A 24719-nucleotide genomic window follows, 5' to 3' on the forward strand; every position below is an offset into this window, starting at 1 on the left:
ATGGGTCCATCCCATTGATAGAGTACTTTTTATAAGTCTGATATATATCAGTTACGTGCTAAAGTATTGCAACACCTTGTTGATAATCCCTTGTTTACTAGGGAGTTCTTCCAAAATTTTAAATTATGTTGTTCTATTTATCCTCACGATCTTATTTCCTATTCCCTTATTGTTGCTCACATTCCTTCTTATATTCATCTTGTTACTACTAATCCTAATTCCATTCCTCTTTTATCTTTTACCCTTGCTTTATCCCCTCATATTCCATTTTTTACTCCTTGTCCTTTTATTGGCTAATCCTACTCCCTTTTCTCCTCCTATAGAGATCCTTCTCTTGTTATTCCTCCTATTACTTCCACCTTTTGTTCAGAATCACTTAAAGTCCTTTCAGTATTATTTCCTCCATTTCCAACATTATTATCCTTGCACTTTCCATATTTCTATGGTTTGTCATATCCACCTCTTCAATGTTCTACCCTCATTCCTATTCCACCTCCTACGGAATATATCAATCTTCCACCTTAGTATATGTTGAATACTCCTGGTTCGAATTTCTATCTTCAATTTTATCATGTACATGCTCAGTCTAAGGATACTTCTATACGTCTTGCTGCACATTTCTATTGGTATCTTTCCTTTATTCATCAACAGTCCAATTTGAACACTCAGAATACCATTCTAAATCAGTCAATAAATCCTAATGAGGATGTGATTGTTGCTCAGATGGATGTGCTGTACTATTTACATAGGTGTTTCCTACTAGATTCATTATCTTGTTGTTGGAAAGGATGTGTTGTCTATAGTTCCTTTAGAATGTACCTCTCCATTTTGTGGATGAAAGAAAAACCCTAGAACGTCTCAAGCTTAGCATGAAGTCTAAGAAGAAATATCTTCATCTTGCATAACAGCGCTGTAGTCTTTGAATGACCATTTTTTTAATAAAAAGTCTCCTTTGTTTTTAACTCTCCATTTTTGGGGACTGGTACCATTCAGACTACATTTTGTTGTGTGTTTTTGGGTATTGTGTTCTATATTCTATGATATGTGTTGTGTATATATTATCCTTGTCACGAGGAGATGTTGAAGTTGCTGTTGACAAAGATTGAAGTTGAAGCTGATCAAAGCTGGATGGAGGTTGAATTTAAAGATTGTCTAGATAACTATGTGTTGCAATGCAGAAAGCTCTTATACCCTTTAGTAAATTTTTTAGTTCTAGTTTGGCATACTAAGAATTAATCTATACTTTAAGGTGTTTTCCTTTCGTCAATCTATCTGTTAAAACTAGGTTATTTTAAAGAATGGATGGAGTTGTGATTGGTTGCTACCTATTGGATGAATGCCAATTGATTGATAATGAAGATGAAAGTGATGAGCTAGTATTCTGAGCTTCTATTCTCCTTTTCTAAGGTCGCGAGGATGCTCTCTGATTTAAGTGTGGGGATATGTTGAGTGCTAAAATGACTGTATTTTTAGCTATTTTTTATTAATTTTTGGATGGTTTTTGATTGATATGAGGATGTATTGATTGAATTTTGATGACTTTAGAAGTATTTTGGGATAGTTTGAGTTCTTTTGGGAGAGTCATGATAGGTTTTGGTTGAGATCTGATGTTCTGATAAGTTTTGAGATGAGTCTATTTGATTCTATTAGGTCTGTTTTGCTTATATTTTGATTTATTTTCTTTTTGTTGGTCAGGTTGGGATTGTGAATAAGTCTTTTGAGGATTTAATGAGAGTATGTTGAATGTTTTTGGATGGTTTGAAGTGGTTTTGGTTGGAGCTGTATGGTTTTTATGCTTTTTCTATTGACCCTTTGTTGAGATTCTGTAGAGCCTCTCTCTCTACTCTATTTGCTTTATGAATGTTCTGATAGATGGATGTTTAGCTTGGGAATGTTTTATAATCTTATAAGAGGAAGAATTCAAGCTCAAAATAGCTCAAAGAAGCGAAAGAAAGAGTTGAAGAAGACTTGAAGTGAAGACTATAGTGACAATGGCAGTATTGAGTTCTCAAGGGACACTGTAGTGGCTCTGTTGACTCTTCATATTAGACATACCTCTTGGGAGGGGTACCCACGACCATGAGATGGTTATTGAGGATTATTGAATATAATTCCATTGTACTATTGAGAGAGAGAGAGAGAGAGAGAGAGAGAGAGAGAGAGAGAGAGAGAGAGAGAGAGAGAGAGAGAGAGAGAGAGAGAGAGAGAGAGAGTCATTTTTCTATGCTAAAAACATTGTATCTATATGGGAGAGACTATGAAGACATTGAAGATGAATACTATGTGATGAAATTCCATTCAAAGTTGATCTTTCTTTTGTGTTTTTGTGATTCTTTCATGGATCCTAAGAAGAATACAAAGAATGCCATCAATTTTGCTAAAGATAAAGTCATGAGAGATTCTTTATATGATGCTGTGTGAAGATTTATTGTGCTTGGTGTTCTTTTTCCTATTGTGGTTACATAAAAAGGATGAAAACAAGCTTGTTGATGAATACAATATATATTTTCTTGTAGTAAGATCCCTCTTTTCTTGATGTTCTCTTGAGAGATCCATAGGGATGCATGTGAGATAGGCTATTGCCTATGGAATCCACAAATTGGCATGGCTATCCACAGTCATATCTTTTAGGAGGAGAATCCTACTCCCATATAGCTAGCTAGAAAATTGAATCAACTCATGTTCTAGTGGCCCAATCCTCACCTATTGTGTAGGCATAGTCTGCTTTGAGACACTTGGGATGCACATCACGCATGATCAGTCTAAGGGACTCCTTTATCTATCATAGAAGGAGTATATCCAGAAAGCCCTTGAGCCATTTCATATGCAAGATGGTAAGCCTATTGGTTGTCCTCTACCTTCTCATGTGAAGGTTAGTCAGGCCAATTGTCTACAGTTTGATGAGTAGAAGGCCGAGATGGCCAAGATCCCTTATGCCTTCACCGTGGGCAGTTTGATGTATGCCATGATAGCCACTCATCCTGATCTAACATTTGTAGTAGGAGTTGTGGTATGCTATACTGCTACACATAGTAGACGAAATTGGGTGTTTTCAAGGGTATCATGAGGTATCTAAAGGGCACAATAGCTATATGTATATGCTATGATGGCTAGGAAATAGGAGTCATTGGGTATACTAACTTTGATTATGCAAGATTACAGATAGTAGAAAGTCCACCTCTGGCTATGTTTTCACCTTTGCTGGAGGTGGTGTTTCTTGGATGTCCAAGGTGTAAAAATGCATGGCTCTCTCTAATACTGAGGTCAAGTATATTGTAGCCACTAAGGCTTGCAAGGAGGCTCTCTGGTTAGGCCTTTTAGACCTTACAATGCATTCAAATTCTATGAGTGCTATCTAGTTAGTCAAGAATCTAGTCTTCCATGCAAAGACAAAACACATTGAGGTGATACGTTACCACTTCATCAGAGAGGCCATTGAGGACAGGTTTATTAACCTTGTCAACATCTCAATTGATCAAAATCTTGTAGATATGCTCATGAAAAGTCTCTCAATGTAGTGTTTTCTCTTCCTTAGGAAATTGATCGGTGTTAGATGAGATGGTGTTTTCCTCATCTTGTTGTACTTATGTACATTTATACTTTGTCACTTTTTTCTTGTTCTCTCCTCATTAAGGGCACATTCACCTTTAAGTGGGAGGTTATTGGGGGTAAAGGCACGTGTACCTATACTCGCATTATCTACACACTTGTACACTGTATGTGGCACGTGCTTATCACTGTCACTTCATTCTTTATTCTTTTAGTGATATTTGAATAAACGGAAGGCCGATCACACATTGTGATTGTTGGAGTTCCCACATCTTGTGTATCTCTCTCTCTTGCTCTTGCTTCTTCCATCATAGTTGTTGCTTCTGCTCGCGTGCTTCCACTCTGGACTCACTCCCTTCATCAACATGAACAAACTTCACAATTAAGCTAATATTTGCAAGTGTAAAAATTGATAACAAATTCTTTTTGATCTCTGTTGCATACAATACATCCATAACTGTGAAAATATTACCAATGATAGCAACCAACATAAATTTTCCAACTTCTTTGATAGGATAAGAAGAGTTATTGGCACATGTCACACTATTTTCCTTAGAGACAAACTTAAGAGAAGTGAATAGACTATATAGAGAAGTATTATGGTTTTGTGGCACCACTTTCAAAGTATCGTACATATGAATCCAAAATAGACATGCAAGAACCATGTAAAGAATAGTTATAACTACATTGCATACTAAATGACCATTTTGTATATTTCCTAATATTTGCATATTCTAACTTAAAAGGAGAGGCATTTGTAATAGCCATACTAGCCTCTTTCTTGTTAGCCTCTTTTGGAACCAATTTAGGCTAATCCTTAATGACATGGTCTATTGCCTCATATTACCTTTACCTTTCTGACTAGGTATAAAATCTAAGTTTGCAACATGCATAATGGACTTGTTTTGCCCAGGCTATTCTTAACAGAAACCAACTCATCAAATAATGAAGCATTCAGATTGCCTTTCATTATCAAACAAAAAGTGGATGCAAAACTTCGATAAGAATCATGAATACCATTGAGAACGATTTGTACAAGTGAACTATCTGGAAAAATTTCATCTATAAGTAATCAACTACTCCTTAAGATCTTTGATCTTTGTCCAAGAAACTGCCCATGGAGTCACCTTCATCCATACATGTGCTCTCTAGATTCTTCTATAGGTAAGAAACATGGGCCTCATTTCTTCCTTGATACAAATGTGAAAAAGTATTCCAATCATCCTTAGCTATTTTACATAAGCAAATATGCAACATCATGGTATGTTTAATAGACAATGCAATCAAATGATGAGTCTCTACATCTCTACCATCTCAATGAATCCCCTCAAGAGGAGTAGTGGTGCTCTAGTATTAATTGGAGTATAATTAAACTTGTAGCATCCTCAATAACACATATTTTTATTGCTTTTGCTACACTTAGAGTTTCTAAAAGACCATTATGACATCTTTCAATTACATCTACAATGTTCTAAAGCCTCTTTGCAACATGATGTATCATATAAGTGCACAATGGATATTTGGTTCCATCCAATGTATCCTCACTAGCCAACATACAAAATATCATTGTTTCCATCTAACTTGTCCTCACAACAGAGCTAACATACAAAATACATAATTGTTTCCAGCCATAGCCATTGATTGTACTTGATACAAAAGTTGCTTGCAAATTGAGTGATGTCAAAAATTCTATACAAAAGGACAAAAATTCTATGCAAGAGGACAAAAATTCTATAGGTAGTATTGTAGATGGAGGCCAAAATGAACCCGGATAAAAAATGTGAAGATATTGCATCTTTATAGGCCCACCCACTATATATGCTGACTTGCTAACACTTGTCAAATCTTGTCCAAATTTAAGGAAATCAAGAAAAGGGTGTTGACTACGTTGCCCAAAAGGATTGAAGCCTACTTTGATCCCAACTACTAGATTTAGGATTGCAGAAAAGCAAGTATACAACATGGAGAAGAAGAAGCTTGAGAAAGCACAACTCAAAGTGTATTCAAAAGTAGCGATAGAGAAGATTTACAAGACTAGTTATGCCCTAAAAGTGAATAGGCATATATGTAAGGTTGAAGGAAAAAATAGAGGGAAAAAAGTGCCATGGTGATCCTAAGTGTGTTCATTTACATTGCTACCAAAATATGTTAACATAGAACTATGCCATTGAGAAAGTCTATATAGATGGAATAAAGGTAAAATTCCTTTGCCATAAAAAGATGTTATGACATCTCAATGGATTCTCAACTTGACCGTGACTCTTGACCCTAAAATGGCACAACAAGCATTGACATTGATATGATCATAGCCATGGCCATGACTTGAGCTCATCTTTAGAGAGACTCTAAACATTTTACTTACCTAAAACTCTTGTAAGTTGTCAAATATGGGAGGGAGAGAGTGGAAGAAAGAGAGATTAAGAGAAAGCTCATGCAAGAAGGAGAAGAGAGTTGTGGAAGCAAAGGAAATCTTCCTCATAGGAAGAAAAAAAAAGAGAGACGATTAAGATCTATAGCTTATGATGGTAATGAAGAGAGAGAAAATCAAGATTTGCATCCAAAGGAAGAGCACCATGCTACCATAGCCAAAAGATTCGAGAAGGGGGAGATCTCCATCATTTGTAGCAAAAAATCAAACCAAAATTGAAGATCAAACCTTATCCTTAGAAGACTTCAAATTTTTATGAGAGACTCCTACAAGATGACTAATAATAAGGCACATTAATAATGACCATAGTTGTTCATGACTACCTACCCATAATTGCATGACCATGGCTACCAATAAAGTTTTTGCACTTCATCTAGCTATAAATTTCACACCTAGTAATCTTGTAGTGAAAGACAATGGCCTATTGAGCCAACAATGGATAAAATGCACATATATTTTCATCCAAAACAAAATTAATCTTCAATTAACTAGAGACATAAGCCATGATATTAGCTTGCCTAGAGGATTACTTCCTTAAAAACAACCTCTATCACACCCTTGATCAATCTGATTGAAATCTTGTAGACCAAGAAGAACATAGTAGGATGATAGACCTTAGAGACAAACAATCAGAGGACCACAAAGAGAAAATTGATAAGTGGTTCAATGTTACTACCCTTATGCTTATAGCAAGAAGGACACCTAAGGTAACACATGAGATGACTAGGAATGCTAATAGAGTTGCATACATGAATAAAAAAGTAGCTTTCTAGCTATTGAGCTACAATTATCAAGATTGACACTCTTGAGGTTTTGTGAAGTAGATCTATTAGAATCTTGAGTAAAGAACCTATGAGGCACCTACTACACTCTGAGGTAGGGTTGGAATTATGAAGGGGTGTTGTTTCCACTCTTTTGTACCTTGAATGGATTAAAGCATATTTTGATTACACCTTCACCCTTCTTATTTCCAAGCAAATTTAGGAAATTCTTTAATACCATGAGATTTTTAGCAATTGTAAGTACCATGTCTCTATCTTGATATAATTGAGGAATGCCACACTAATTGCATCTTAGGTCAATGTCAATGGTTTGAGGAGATTCTTAATTTGTTAAATAATAGCAAACCACATGTCCAAGTTGATTGCAATTCTAACATATTATAGTCCCATATGGTTGGATCGTTGTTTGTCTCCTACACCTTATCATCATGTTAGGCATTGATGATAGTTCAAGAGAATTGAATTAGCTTCTTTGTCATATGAGCTTTAGTGTTGAGTGTGCTCCTCTTCTTCAGTGGTGGATGTGTTAACTAAATAACTAGAAGCAACATTAGTGGGATGGGTCTTGAAGGCCTAGGGTCGATGAATTTCTAAAGGCTATGCACAAATTGCATGATGAGGAGACTTGAGCTATTGTGCTGAACACACACAATGCACACAAGAGGAAGCTCATTCAAGAACATTAGAAGAGAGATAGAGACCAAAATGTTTTCTTGCTGGTTTTTCTTCCTTCTTCCTCACACAATGTAATGTATAGAAGTATAGATACGATACAACATGAATTAGTAGCCCACTATGTTAAAGAGTGCATAACTAACTATACTAATTAATTTGGCGCTATGCTAGCTATAGGTAGGTGTATCTAGCCAAATGTATTAAGTGGTAAGTTAGTGGCCATATGAGGCTCATAATGACCACTGATGTGCTAATGTAGACCCATCTAACCGGGCGTTCCATCATCAATATATGCACATATTGAGCTTGTTATCTCAACACTCTCGCTTAAGCTCAACTACATGTTTACAACTCCAAGTAAGCTTTGAAATCCTCAAAGATTCTTTGTACTACCCAATCCTTTTGTGAAAATGTTAATTATCTAATCTTGTTAGCTGGCATATACCAAGTTGATCTCTCTTACAAATACCTTCTCTTTTGTAAAATGCTAATGCACCTCAATGTTTTTTGTCCTAGCATGGAACATTGGGTTCCTAGCTAATAAAATACTGCTCATGTTGTCACAATGAATAATAACTAGACCATCTCCCTACACATCCAAATCACAGAATAACTTTTCCAACCATATCATTTCACATCCTACCATAGCAACACCTTAATACTCAACCTTTGTACTTGATAAAGCAACCATTGGTTAATTTTTATTTCTCCAAGTAACTGCTATACTATCAACGGAAACCAAGAATCCACTAGTAGATCTTCTAGTAGACTTGCTACTAGCCCAATCTACATCAGTGTACCCAAACACTTGTTAATCATTACTTGCCTCATAGAAAAGTCAATAATGCAAGGTGGACTTCACATACCTCAATATGCATCTGATTGCATCCAAACAAGGTTGTACCTGCATAAATTGACACACAAGTATAATAGTATAGCTAGGTCTAGCCTTATGATGGTCATATAGATCAAACTCCTTATCTTCGTGAACATAATAGGGTCTTCTATCTCGTCCCCAAGATCAATACCCAACTTTACATTTTGCTCCAATGGCATTGATAGTGATGTTGGATGACTCCAATCATTACTCATCTCTACATAACTTGGACTTGTAAATCCTACATTTCTCCAAACCATTCATCATGGATGGTCATATGATTAGATGCACTTAAATCAACACACCATACATCATCACATGCCCCCTTTTCTATAATAGCATTCATCATATACTTCTTGACAAATAAACACTCATTTTTATCATCATTTTGTCTCGAAGATGATGCATAATTTCCTTCCTGTGATTTGCCATTGCGAATGCCATTCATCTTATCAAAACAATGGACTGCAATATGGCTTATTTTGCACAATAATGGTAAATAATACCAAAATTACTAGAAACTCTATTATGCCACCCACCTCTTCCTCTAGAGCTCCCCTTATCTCTAGATTTGCTGAAATATGTATATCACCAAACTATTGATTTAACATGTTTTGCTAGTTACCACCAACATGATCCATACCATGGCCTCTTTGAAGAGGATCTACCATGTTCCCTTCTTGAACTTGAGTAAAATACTTGGACATGTTCATCACTTCTTTCAGATGATTCACCCTGCATGTTGATCTCTTTAGTGATCATAAGAGAGACCAATGCATTGCTTCTTACCTTCAAAACATACCCATTTACATGCATATTCTCTTTCTTCAAAGTATTCAACTCTTGCTTTTGACTTGAACTTACTTAAAACATATTCTTGAAGGTTGTCCAATCTACATGTAAATTTTTTACATTTTTGTTAGATCCCAACATAGTGTTATTAATGACTACAGACAACTAATATATTATCTTTTTGTCTTTTGTATTCCATTCTTTCTAAGCCTTTAATTATTATGCAGTTGCATGATCGTTTAGCTCTAGTTCTTTTTCTTCACTTAAAACAAATTCATAGAGGCACTTTCCTATAAAAAGGTTCATCACATAAAAGTTTCATGATGGATAATTGCTTTTTTCTAGCTTTCCAATACTTGGATTTCCACTATTCTCAGCCACTATGACATAAATGATTACCCAACAGTAAGCAATACTTCTACAACCCCTCACAAGATGTGCACAACAAAGAACCGGGCATCCTTAGTCACTAATAGCTAAATAATACATACAATTTGCAACATGTTTATAGATAAAACTTGTGTTTGGGTCTTGATAAACACCTTAGAACTTACAGATTTGAAACTTCTAACTTGTGCACTTGAGAACGGTTGACATGGCTGAAATTACATATGCTCTAAAACTACTATCCACCTAATCCTATAGAGCTAAAACATGGCTTGAAGTAACCTCAGATGGCCAAAAAACACATTGAAAAGGCCTGAAGGGCTTATCTACATAATATATACCATTCTTCTTGCACACTAGATCCCAAAAGAATATGAGATTTTTGATCCGCCTTGCTTTCTGTGCCTTCATAATAAGTACTATCCAAAGGAAAGATAGAGAAAATGGGAGAGCTTCTTACCGATTGCTAGCTTGCTTGAATCCTTGCTCCTTCTCTTTCACTTTACCCTTCCAAACTAACCTCTCTCAGGGGCACCACTCTAATACCATGTCATGAATCGTGTGGTGGGAGGATTTACTTGAGCTACTGCACTGGACACATAATATATACAAGAGAAAGCTCACTCAAAATCATAAGAAGAGAGATAGAGGCCAAAATGTTTTTTTGCTAGTTTTTTTTTTCCTTCTTTCTCACACAATGCAATGTATAAAAAATATAGATAAAATACAACATAAATGAAAGTGGCCAACTAAGTTAAATAGTGCATAATTGACTATATTAATAGACTAGCACTAGAAGAATGCTAATTGTAAATAGGTATAACTAACCAAATAGAGCAAGTGATAAGTCAACAGCCATGTGAGAATCATAATGACCACCAATGCGCTAAGTGTAGACATGGAAACCCATGTAACCGGATGGTCCATCATCAATGTCCACACGTGTTAAGCTTGCCTTCTCAACAAAGGCTTGATATCAATTCTAGGTGTCACAAGCTTTTTGAATTGAGCAAGCAAAGCCTCTAGGTCATGTGAGTTTCTCCATAGGTTTTTCCTATAGTTTATCATTTTATGGCTTCTTCCTCAAAGTTTACAGCATGTGTCAAGTATGTAGGCTCTAATTCAAAATCCTAGCACTTAGAGTATTTAGTGGGCTCCTTATTAGATTCCACAACACTTCATATTCCAATGATGTATCTTTCTCAAGTTCTTGTTGTATGTTTGACAATTAGGCAACAAGGTTTTACTATTGTCCAATTTTGGAAAATCACATAATGGAGAGGTTTCTTAGAGTAGCACACGAGGGCTTCTTGGTGTTGTCAAGGTTTGTCAACCATGTTCTTGCCTTTTCATCTAGGGAAAGCTTCAAGGCTTCCACTTCACTTCTCGAGTGAGGTTGTTAGCCTTAGCCACTTGTTCAAACTCCTTCATAAAGGTGTAATTGAAAGGATCATCACTCATTCTATATTTGTTTGTTTGTTTGATGATGATGAAAATTTTGGATTGTTCTTGCATACTAGGTGTTCTAGCTAATCGTGCAAGTACGATTTTGGTTATGTGCATTCCTTCTTGGGGCATGTTGGAAATATCATGAAGTCACTATTGTGCTAAGTTTGATAGGGAATCATTTGAGAATCCCCTTGCTTTTAAATCAAAGATCAACCTCTTGATATCGTCAAACTCTCTTTACATTTTTGCTCATACCCTTTTTAGTTGCATAATTTCCTTAAAAGTTCGGAGTCTCTAAGAAAATTGTCTAGTGAGAGTAGTTTGAAGTCTTGAAGAGTTGTTAGATAGTCATAACTAGCAATTATCTTAGCTATATCGGATGGTGGTTGACTAGCATAATAATCTCTTTCCAAGGACAAAAGAATTGAATGATAAAGAACATAAAGTATTGGAAGAAGAATCAGGTGATTATGATAGCACCATGGATTTTAATGCAAAACCCAATCACTACATGAGTGCAATGGACCTTAACAAAGGATCAATAACTGCTAAGGTGAGATTCCTACTGGGTGGAAAGTCGACTTTGGTTAAATTCAGGGTAATGAACCTAGGTGTCCACGAATGTTTGCTCGGAATGGATTGGCTAATACCCAATGACGCTCACATTCATTGTGGAAAGGGCCAAGTCTCTTTTCGAAATTCTGAAGGGGAACTAGTTATAACTCAAGGGGAGGCTGGTAAGCCAAAAATTCAAGATCAATCATTTAACAATAACTAAATTAAGATAATTAGTATTTTTTGGAGCTAAAATAAATTTTACAAAATTAATCAAGATTTTTAAAAAGTTTTCTTAATTAAAAGGAATTAATTTTTATTTTTCAAAGATTATTATTAAAATTTAATATATCAAAAACCAAAGTCATGAATTATTTTGTGAACAAGGAAACTTTCACAAATTTGTTGAATTTTTGTGGAAGTTGATTCCAATTTCTAAGTAATTTAAGAGAAATTGATCCATTATATATATATATTTAAAATTTTCAAAATTATTTATTCCTACCAAGAAATCTTGAAAATTTGCTTTGAAATGTATTATTTTTTCATGATTTTCGAAATTTTTTTGAAAGTTTCTAAACATATTCGAGGTGTGTATGTATAATCCACACACACACACACACACACACACACACACACACACACACACACACACACACACACACACACACACACACGCACGCACGCACGCACGCACGCACGCACGCACGCACGCACGCACGCACATGCACACGTGCACGCGCACATACGTGCACACGCACATACGTGCACACGTACACACACACATATAGATAGATATTAAAAAAACAAAATATAAATAAATAAATAATAATAAGTATTAATTAATTGATTAATATAAAACAAAGAAAAAAGGAGACTAAGGTTATTAATCTTTAAGGAAGGGGATAGGGGGTAAAAAGGAGGAAAGGCGATAGCTAATGCGCTTGCCCCCCCTTACATTTTTCTTAGAAAAAACAAAAAATCTTTCCTACACCAATAAGAGAAAAAAAGATAAGTAAAAAGATTTGCTATAAAGTAATTAAAATTTAACTTTTCATAAAAAATAAAAGAATAAATCTCCCCTTTCCCCCTGAGGACCTCCAAAAAAGAAAAAAACTATCTAAAGTTGAGCTCCTCTTCTCATTTTGAACACACAATCACGAAAAGTCAACTCTTTGAATGAGTAAGGGAGTGATAATCTCAAGTTACAGGTGAGGAAACTCTTCAAGGAAGCTAAAGGTTGTTCATGTATCATCTTTTTCTTTGAAAACTCTTATTTTCTTATTCTTCTTATCCACGATGGCCCTTGGCTGGTCAATATATTGACGTAGTAGGATCCTTGAGCAACCATGATGTCAAGATTCGATCGTTAATATGGCTGATGTATAATATTTATTTCTTTACTATCATTAAATAATAAAAACAATACCCAATTTTCTAGAAAATTTAGACAAAAATTAAAATTTAATCCATTATTAATTGAAGTAGTGTCAAACTTTTTAAAAAAATTTAGAATAAAAATTAAAAGTATTTTTATTATTAGAAATTAAATTTTATTTATCTTAATTAGTAAAAACTTTCTTTAAAATTAGTAAAATAATGCTTATATTATTTTCATGGTATTGTTACATTCTAAAAACTAAAAATATAAAATGAAATAATATAAAAAATTCTAAGAAAATTTAAAAATTTAAAAAATAGATTAAAAGTAAGGATTACTTAAGTATGACAAAAAATGTTAGTTTGGTGAATTTTTTATTAAGAAAAATTATTTAAATTACTAGAAAACACAATGAATTTGCATAAAAATCTTATTAACTCTTAGATTAGTGAAATCTAATACTTTTTTAAAATTATAAGTTTAGTTTTCCTTGTAAGGTAAAAAAAATTAATTACTTGCATAGAAAGGTTCAAATGCGATTATTACCATCGCTACTCGTATAGAAAGGTTCACCCTTATTGGCAGGTGAGAACCAGTGGAGCTTTGGTATAAATTATAATCTCTTGCTCCTAAGGTAGGGTTGGAAACCTATACGAGCTCAATGTAGTTAGTGTTGGAAGGCCCGTGAAGAATTGGACAAGAATGGAATCTGACTTAAACTTCGACTTATGAGTTGATTCGCTCTTGGAGAGATTGTATATATGAAAAATAAATAAATCAAAGAATACTTGTTTTTCAATGGATTGCTTAGTGTATGTAAAGTTGGGATGTGATAAGGAACCAAGTGTGAATATTAATTAAGGAAGCTATTTTCATATGTTATAAACAATGTGGTAGGATGCCTTGTTTAAAACACTAAAACATGCATAAGAGGGAATGTATGATTTTTCAATAGAATCACCTAAGAAATCAAAATGTAAGATTCATGATTGTTGCAATAAGAGCTAATAGCTTGGCCTTCCAATGAATCAAATCACGCAGAAGTAAATAATATACTAATATGAGCTACCGTCACATGCACTTGGGAAACCATCCCCTTTGGTTGTCTTAAACTACTATCCCCATCTTCAAGATTGTTGTGAAATCTTCTTGAATGGGTAGACCTAGCCTCTCTAGCAAATCCATGCTCATAATGCTTAAGGATAAGCTAGGATCTATCATTGCACTTTTTATCAAGATGCCATCCACATAAGCAAGAATTGTAGGGCAATGTTTCTCAACATGTTTCCACCATTTATTCCCTATGTAATTAAGCCCTACAAACTCCACAACATAACATGTTCGTAGAATTATCTTGAATTTCTTGTGGATGGTAGTTGACAACCAATTTGTAAATCTTAATTTAAGTATATTTGATAGGAGTTAAAAATATTGATATAAAAGCATAGTGTTTATGCAAAAAAAGAAAAGGCCCAAAAAGGAGATGTTTTTCAATGTTATCTTTGAGCAGAAAAGCTTAATGGGGGAGGTGTTGACCCATGCATGGCAAGATCATACCCAATCTCATGTCTTGCATGCCTTCTCTCCTCTTTGTTACCTCTAATTTCTTTCTTATTTAGTTTGTGTTTCTTTCAATTGGACTAATAATTGGTTATTGTATGATGAAGGGTTATGTTATTAAAAATGAACTTTACTTATCATTTTGTGGGTTTTTTTATAGGTTTATAAGGCTAAGAATACATATCAACTTACACTGTGGATCGTGTCATAGATGTTATGAAGATGATTATGAAAATACAATTATTTTATACTTATTTATTTGTAGCTTTTCATTGTCTTACAAAGATTACTATGAAAATACAATGATTCTATGTGGATTTTCATTATCTATTTACATCATAATTGTGACTTATTACATGTAAGTGCATCATGTGACATTGGTTGCATTATAGTTGGTAGATAGATAGAAGAAAATTAATATGTTTAGGAATATGGTGAGTAGATTATTAGATGGAATTAAGCAAATTACTATTTCTAAAGAATTATCGAGCATAAATAATCTTCAAGTGAATCTATATAGTAAGCATAATGTATAATGATATGCATTTACATGATGTTGTGTATTGTCAAACTTATTAATTTATTTGTGAATTACAAGTGTAAGCTTCTTTACTGGTAATTTTAACAAAATAATTGGCCTTTAATACCACCAAATAATTTTATTTAATATTTTTAGTATACAAAGTATTAGATTTAAGATATGCTTTCATTAAAACAAGTTCTCTTTATGGAATGCTTTGCTATTTTATTTATGTGACTAATTTTTAGAAAGCTTTCTTAACTTTCTTTATAAAAGCAACAAGTTTATGCACAAAAGAGGACAAGAGAGTAAAATATTAGTTTTGTTATTTTCCCCATATTCAGAGTCAAAATTTAAAGCTTTTAATATCATTTTGTAGTCTTATCGCATCTTGAATGCGATTGTAATGTGAAAACGTCATGATTTGGCATAGAAAAATCTCTACTACAACTATAGCAAGTTACATGAAACCGTTGGACACACAAAACTTTGTATTTTGATTTATGTTTGTATTTTCTTTGTAATTAGATGTATGATATGAATATAAATAGTTATATATATCAATATTTCATAATGGATGATGCAAATCATGGATTTTGTTATGGGGGAGGTTGGGCCCTATTTTGTTCTTTTCGAATATCTTTACTTATTCAAATTCTTTTATATTCGATAAAGTGATTTGTATTTAAGATTTGTGTTGCTAGATTTACCACATGCTTCACTTCACCAATATATTTATGCTTATTGTTGACCACAGACTCATCTAGATCACCATTGGGTTTTAGAGGATCTATTTGAATGTTTGTGTCTATAACTGTCTTATCACAATAACACTTGATTTAGGGTTAGGTTTACTAGTAGCAGAGTTGGCCCTTTGATCTTCTTTTACTTTTTGACCCCTAATGACAGTCCGAACATCATTACAAGTAGCATTCCCACTGATTGAAAGTGTCTCAACCAGACTAAACCCACTAGACATCTCCTTAAGAGTAGCTCTCCCCCTTTGCAAGATTTTCTTAGGGTCCTCCCCTTGAGTGTTTCCATCATTTGTGTGACGACTAATCGACGTAGGTTGTTGACTTCCTTATTGAAGCTAACTTACTTGACTCCAGCAAGTATTTTCCATATGACCTGACTTTTAACATATATCACATTTTATATATTGACAATTACACGAAAGATATTGAAGACTGCCACCCCACTTACAACTAAATCTCAATAGACTCCCTTCATCGGGCTTTCTAGTTCCCATGAGCTCCCATAAGCTTTTGCTCTTCTTTAAGAAGGTTCACCTACGATCTGATGGTATTACTCCATGATCATGATAGTGTAGTGTTTAATCATATCTTTTACCTCTTGTACGATATTAGATAATGAAGATTCATATCTAGTAATTTTAGTAGTCATCACTCTACATTAGGTTTTACTATTTGTAAATGATTGATAGGTTGTGTAGTTCCTTGGTTCACCATGGTAGCTAGTCCACTACTCATGGACATCATAGGCATAGAATGAACTAAATTAGGCATCCTAGGGGTAGGCATTTGCAGAAACCTTTGATTTAAGGGTCCTTGAGTTTGATCCACAAAGCTATAGGTAATTTGGGCAATGGATTTAAGGGTCCGTGAGTCTAACCCATAGAGCTAATAGGTAATGCAGACAATGGGCTGTAACTTGTCAGCACTACACTCAACATTATACTAGGGATTGAGAGAGTTTTTCCTCTATTTCATAAGAAACTTAGATCCTCAGTTCTACCCCCTTTGTTATAGTTACATATATCATTAAGCATAGTGTTACTCAAGTGAATTTGGATTATTGTGAAGTCAACTCCTCTTAAGAAGAATTAGTTTAGTAGTAGGAGGTAATGAAATGGTAGTGTCTAAGCAATGAAACACCTCATGTAGCTTTTGAGGATATGCCTTTACACATTTATTAAGTTCTAGTTAGTTTTATTGAGTATATATAGCTAGTATTGCCACCCTTTTTGGGGGAGAATTCCTTACGAAGAAAAGATGTATAAAACTCTCACATAGTGGTAACTAAATTAGCTGACAAAGGCAATAGTACTACTCAATTGTGTTCCCATTAAGTATCATGCAAAAAAATATCATGTGATGTGCTTCATCGTTTATTTGATAGTTGAATATCAACTCTTAAAGATCCTTGATATGCAATTCATAATCCTCATTTGGCCCACCATTAAAAATGATCAAGGGACACTCTAATGTGGGTAGAGCCCGTGTCCTTGTGTTGGAACTTGAATTGCTTGTGTAGGTATTAATGGCAATGGTTGTGCCATAGTTGATGCACTATATGAGGAACAAAATGGCTAATGGGTGGAGTTAATCCACTGCTAGGACTAGGTCTAGGACATGTGATATGTCCAACTACTATGTCCAGAGGGGTAAACTCCCACTCTTACACACATTAGGACTTTTTTAAAATATGGGGGGCTATAAGACCCCTAACTTTAAGTAAAATAGGACTACTATGATCAATACAATGCTTGTGAAATATATTTTCTTGTCTCCTTAATCATTCTTTATGCTCCTTGAGAGCCAATTTTAGGCCCTGTTGGGAATCCTAATGCGCTCCTTGCAAACATGCCAATTGTTAGGACCTAAAATGGGGCCCCAACAATAAGGTTTTCAACTCTCAAGTACACTCTGGGACCCTAAAACCCGACCCCTCATGACCATAGCAGTCATGAACAATTAAAAGATTCATTAGAGAACATCACACTACCTAAAACATGGCATTTTGTTGTAGTCTAGGAGTATCCTAAAACTAGTTAGGGTTATTTTCCACTGAGTCTCATCTTTTATTTCATAAAGTGCTACTTATTCCACTCTCTCTTACTTGATCATATTGACTCCCATAGTGAGAATTTAGAAAGAAATTTAGGGGGGAAAAACCACAAAAATATAGGATCGAGGTGATAAGCACAAATAGATCAAAGGAAGAAGCATTAACTACATCTAGAGTTCAAGGACGCACGCACGCACCCCCCCCCCCCCCCCCCCCCCCCCCCTCCCCCCAAACCCACCATAGAGCCACAACCCAATGTGTGTCAAGAGTAAAACAACGTATCTACAAGGCCTCAAAACAACCCAACATGTTTCAAGAGTGAAACAACATAACTATAAGGTCTCCAAACAAACAACCTCCATAGAACAAATATTTGAGCTCATAGGATGATTTGAAGAGATTTATTTGGCTCTCTAGAGCCTAATTATTGATGGGGTCATGTAGCATACTAGAAATTCCAGGTTCATGGTCCACTAACCTCACATGCTTGGAGTGTTGATTAGAGATTAATACCACTTCCATCCATGAACTCATTAAAAAAAAAAACCAAGCTAGCTACTCAAGAAATAATTAAGCACTAGCGAATGGGATGGGATAAAAGATTCTAGGATAGTATTCAATAAGACCTACAAGAATGGTTGTTAGAAACAACCTCTACTATTCATACAAAAAGTGTGAATGCACAAGTAAAAATTGATGACATGCATATTGGTTTAGTTAGATATTTTAATAATTCAAGTATGAGCATTGTTAAAAAATAACCAACCACAAGTACATGTGTGGCCACCATGTTACTCAAGGAGATAGATGCCACATCAAGGACCAAAGGCCTTTTAAGAAAGTAAGGAAAGCAACCTCACTTTTGACCCATTCAGTCAATATGAGCCAAAGTGCCTCCAAACTCCTCATGATAAACTAGAGCTTTTAGGCATGGAGACAAAGACGCAAACAAGTAGACAAACACACATGCACACAAACAAGCTCTCTACCTACACTAGTCATTGTCTTATAGAGTTACCATACCCACTCATAAACTACTCCTTTACCTCCTTGTCAAGCTCTCAAGAAAAGCAAGCATGGAGAATATCCAACATGTAAGCAATAAATGAATTAGAATACACAATGTGGCTCACATAAGATTGAAAAGTTGATGTATTTAAGGCTTATTTTCCAAATTTTTGAGAAGATGAAAAATCTAAATACTCTAGACTCTATTCATTTTCATTCATCAAGTTCTCATACACTAGCCTATTTTACCCTATTTTAGTTGCACGTACTTTTTATGAGATCCTCTATTTAACTGCTCCTTGGCTTTTGGTGAAACCCTCTACTTGACACATTGATATGAGTTTGAGTAAAACTCAAGAGAGTAGATCCCAACAATAGAGAATCAAAATCTTAGGCTCTATGAGTAGCTCAACAATGTGGTATGGACAGACACATGTTTTCATGCATTTCCTCTATCTCTTGCTCGAGCTACTCTCACCTAGTAGCTCATACTCATTCTCTAAGATGATCAGTTCTCTCCTCTCAATTCACATGAAAACAAATAAGCTAATGATTAAAGAATGGATATAGTCATAATGAGCCTTATAGTAGTCTTGATCTGTAGCATGGTTTTTTTAATAAGGTCCACAATTCAATTATGGCTCCTCTTAAATTTGATATTTATTCCTCCTTTGATTCATTTACCACTACTACTCTAATGCCTAGTGACACTAGGTAGATTGTTTGTTTTCTTCTTAGGCTTTCCTCTTTAGATTGAGAAATATCACTAGGAGGAGGTTGTTTCATGGGCTTTGATCATGTTAATGGCCTTTGACAAACCATTGGCTTATCTTGTGGGCTACCACAACCACCTCAGGTTGTTTACCCTAGTCAAGATGGACTCAAGTATCTTTTGTGGATTGATTAAATTTGAAATTTTGGTCTCAAACTTGACTAGCGTAGTCTCTTGCGTCCTAGACTTTGATTTTAATTTTGATATTTCTCTTATTTTCTTTACTTTGGGTGAGACTTGGGCCATCGTTGATAGAGTTTATGGCATGGGTGGTTTAGGCAACTAGATCCATCGATTTTTTGCATAATACCCTCAAACACATAGCAACTCTTTGGAGACCCATCACAAAATTTTGCTGTCTATCAAGTTTGATGATGGTATCCCCAAGATCTTCATTTCCTATGATGTGGTGGTCTTTTATTGGTAGGCTTTGGGATCATTTTATAGCTTTTAGCAACTTTGGCTTTCATTTTTAGACAAGGAGGATTTCTACATTGATGACCGATACTCACGTTTCCTCTTGTGCCTTGAGAAGTTCCTTAAGAACTTCCTTGTTGTCCTCATTTTTGACTTGAAGATAGGTGTCTTGCCCTTCCAATGAGAGTTGGAAAGATTTACTTTTCTCAAATTTGTGATTATCTTGATTCTTGGTAGGGTCAAGTAGATGTGGTGTGCTTCATAGTCCACTTTACATTTGGTTGCACATCTAAAATGTATTCCAAGTAGTAGGATTTCCTTTCCTAAATCTTCTTGATTTGGAAGCACATAAAACATGATGGGCAAGCTTTTGGTTTCCAAGGTCATTACAATTTTATACTTCTCTAGAGAGAATGTAGAGATCCCCCATATGGGTTGATTGTTGCATTATTGGGCACTTGTTCGTTCTAGGTAAGGATGTTGCAATCACTCATTCATCGATGAGAGCCTTGATGATATGCTATTTTTTGCAATTAGCTTGACCCTAAGATAGGCAGATGGTATTAGTTCTATCTTTGGTATCAATGATTGTGGATTTCACCCTTGGAATTGAGATATTACATCCAATAGACCCACTTTGTGTATTATGGGATGTCTAGTATTTAAGGAAATCTTGATTCATGCGAGTCATGCCACACTTAGTGCATCTTTGGTCCGCTCGGTTTCCTAATGAAGGTTCTTGATTCTTGGGGTAGTCATTTGATAGGTTTTGTGGTTGGTGACAATTCCAAAACTCAACTATTTTTTTCGAGTAGTTTGCTTCTTTCCCTCTTCCATGACCTAACATCATGATTGCAATAGGGCGGTGACCATGAGGATCACATTTCCCTCCTCATCATCATGAGCCATGCAAGGATTTGTGCATTCCTCTTCATTATGTAGTTCTTTTATAAGAGTATAGAAGGGTCACTTGGCTGGGTAAGTTATGGTGGGACTAGGAGGCTTAGATATGCCTAATGGATTGATTTTGGCTTTATGGGACCATCAAATCCTTAGTTGGTGGGACTCGAAGTGTTGCTAGTTATTATTACATCAGGAAAGGAAGTCCTTCACTTTTTGGTTGTGGACTTGCAATATGTGAAAGTTGCCTAGGATCTTGACAAAATACAACTTGATGTCCAAGGCATCTAAAGTTAGTGCAATGTTCACTCATCACGTGAGCATTTTCTAAGAAGACACCCTCCACCACAATGAATGTGCCACACATTTTGATAATAAGGTTGGGACAACTTTAGAGCTTCAACCATCTCTAAAAGCTCTTACTGTTGCTTCTTTACATCAGCCATGAAGTCTTATGCACTACTTGCCTCAATTTTGCTTCAACTTAGCTGAAAGTGCTAGTACTTATATCTTTCTTGTTTCTAGTTCCCTCTCGATGAAGGTAATTAAAACTTAGATAACATCATATAAAAAATCATTAACATTAAAATGATTTAAGTCAAAACTTTTTGCTAGGGTTTTGTAGTTTCTTTCTTCATGGATACCCTTAATGAATGCTTTTGTCATCATAGCCTTTCATAATGAGGATTTTTCAAACAAGCTCCTCATTTTGGAGATGTAATCTCACATACTCTCCCTCTTCTTCTTGCTTGATGTTCATTAGCCAAATGATGAGGCTATCATAGTATTCGACTTCCATAAAACGATTAATGAAGAGGTCCTTTAGCAATGAGAATGGCTTTTTCAATGGTATCAAGCTTGACGAACTAGGTTTGTCCCTTTTCTCCTAGACATAATTCAAATGGTTGCACTTGCTTAGTGTCATTGATAAGTTTGTTTGCTTCGCAAGCTTGTTTGAATAGTTAAATAAAGTTGTAAGGATCATCATTGACCTTATACTTATCTAGTTTCTTGTCCATGAAAGGAATCTTTGATTAATCCCTCGTTTCAAGTGTATTTCCCATTCCCATAAAGAGAGTTTGACCTATGTAGGTTGCTACCTAAAGCATGTTTGTGCATTCAAACATGCATTACAACACAAGTTGAGATAATGAATCTTATGAGGATCTTGCAACTTCAATGTTCAACAATATGTTTTAGATTATTTCCCTCTCTACTTGCATGTTCATAAGCTATTATTGTGTATTGTTATTGATATCTACCAACCAATTGAGTGTACTTGTTTATTGGTCTTTAAACTATATAAGCTTCTGTCCCATGGCCTTCGAGGTCGTACTAGAGACATCAAAATCCTCAATGATTTGGAAAGTTTCTATGTAGCCTGAAAGTCATTCAAAGCTTTTCCAAAATTTTTAGTTCTATCCATTGTACTCGATGTGGTGCCCATGGTCTCTAAGTTTTCTATCTCAATGACTTGGTTGATTAGGTTGTGGAGAGGGTTTTTTCATTATCAATGGTTTACTAGGACTAAGGTCTTTACTCATTGTGGGAGATGGGGGTTTAAGTCCACTTCTTAAGCATATGCACACTTGTATAGGTTTTAGGATCATAGAACTTCTTCCTATAGATTCTAGATGGTTTGTGATTGATGGGGTCCTCTTCACTTTTTTTTGGTTCCTAAAGTCTCATTGCTAATTGTTTTAGTTAAGTTTTTATCTCTTACTCAGTGTTCTACTTTGGTTGTTATTGACTTGCTTAGTCATCCTTGTATACAAGTAGTTGTTACACCTTTCTTTAATTTAGACCTTGTTCAAGTGCTTTCACATGTGTAGTTCTCAAATAGTCTTTCTCTCTTTTCAAACAAATTGTGAATTACCAATCAAAACAAATGTTGAGAGTGAAAGAGGCTATGTTTTTAGTAGCTTTTTGTTGGATTTTGGGTGATTTTTGGTTGCTTTGGATGCATTTCTTATTAGTTTTTGATGAGTTTGGATGTGTTTTGGAGAGTTTGGATATTGTTTCAATGATTTTGGTTTATGAATGATGGTTTTTGATAAGATTATGAGATGAGTTGAGATTATGTATTTGTATTTTGATTGGTTTTGTTATGCATGTATTGTGACTATTTGGTATTATTTTTGATACTATTTGAGATTCTGAGATTGTGAATGATTGGGTTTGAGTGTGAATGGGTATATTTTGAATAAATTTTTATGAGTGCGAATAGTTTTGGTTGAAACTATGAGGTTTCATGGTGTACTATTGACACTCTATATGTCTTATGTTGGCTTTTGTTTGCATCTATGAGTATTTTGTGGGATGAATGTTTAGCTTGGTAAAAATTTCCAACATTGGAACGAGAAGAGTGCAAGCTCAAAATCAGCTAGCTTGAATAAAGAAGTAGTTGATGAAGACTAGAGTAAAGAGACTGAAGTGATAATGATAGTGTTGATCTCTCAAGGGTCATTGTAGTGTCTTTGGTGCAATTAGACATGCCTTTTAGAGGGAAACTCCACAACCAAGAGAGGAGTTAAATGATTCGTTATATGCTTTTGTAAGTGGCTATGATCTATGCATGATTGAGAGAGAAAGATAGCCATTTCAGAGGTTGAAACTATATATTGGAGAGATGAAGAACAATGAATCAGAACGAATGAAGTATGTGTGACCAATTCCATTCAAGATTGAGTAGATCTTTGTGTTTTTTTGTCAATAATGCATGATAATAAAGATATCTTGGCAATTTGATGAAGGTAAATATGTGGGAGGAATTGTTTATGATGCCACATGAAGATTTATTATTCATGGTATTGTTTTCTTTCTTGCAGTCTCTTGAAGAATGAAAGATATGCTTGTTCATACTATAAGATAGACTTTCTTGTAGTATTTTCCTCATTTTCTTAGTGTTCTCTAGAGAGCTCCATATTTTAGTATGCAACTAGGGAATACTGCTAAGGAAGGTAACCTAGCATATGATTTCCCCTTTGGTAAGTTTCCAAGAAAACTCCAATAGTGTTGGATGGGCCCCTACAAGGTACTTGCTATCAACCCTAATGGCTCTATTCAAATACAAGCTGTAGATATGTCTGATGATTTCTTCTTGATTGATGGCTATTACTTAAAGAAGTACTTCTCTCCTTGGGGATCTTCACAATCACAACTGATAGTCCTCCTCCCCCTAGGGTGTCACTCATTACTATTTCTCATGATGCTACTAATAGCCATAATTCTCATTTTAATGAGAAGGAATTTTTTTTTGTTGCCATGAGTTCAACTCCCACCCATGTTCTGTTACCTTCCCTTTTAATCTAGCAAAGGTGGCATGGATGGTTATAACAAATGGTATTCCTACTAGTCTCCGAAAAAATGAAGAAGAAAAAATAACAAATAATTCATGGGAGGAAAGGACTTTGGTCCCTACCATTTTAACCTACTCTTTGAGAAAAGGTGGAAATACCCTTGAGAGTAAGGAGAAAAAAAACAAAAAAAAAAATATTATACAAGAAAATGAATAAATTTTCTATCATAATAGGCCCCGCTCTAAGAAAAGGTGGCACACCCTTGGATGGGAAGCTAGCTTTGGTAAAGGTAGTGACACCTTGCAGTCCAAACTAGCTGCATCATCAACTGTTATTTCCAGGGTGCAATTTTGAAGCTATCTCCCTTGGTGCACTATGTCCTATGACTTTATAGACTGTTTGACTCCTATAGTAGCCAAAAGATCTTACCCCAATATAAGTTCTTAATCTATTAGTTACCTCCCTAGGTATGCTTTTGTCAACAAGTGCTACTTAATATCATCGATAAGCCAAAGTGGATCCTCATCAACAACTACTGACTGATGTGAGCTTTCATC

This window comes from Lygodium microphyllum, chromosome 5, assembly GCF_053477565.2.
Source record: "Lygodium microphyllum isolate KBCC chromosome 5, Lygodium_microphyllum_v1.1.10, whole genome shotgun sequence".
In the NCBI taxonomy this organism is placed as follows: domain Eukaryota; kingdom Viridiplantae; phylum Streptophyta; class Polypodiopsida; order Schizaeales; family Lygodiaceae; genus Lygodium; species Lygodium microphyllum.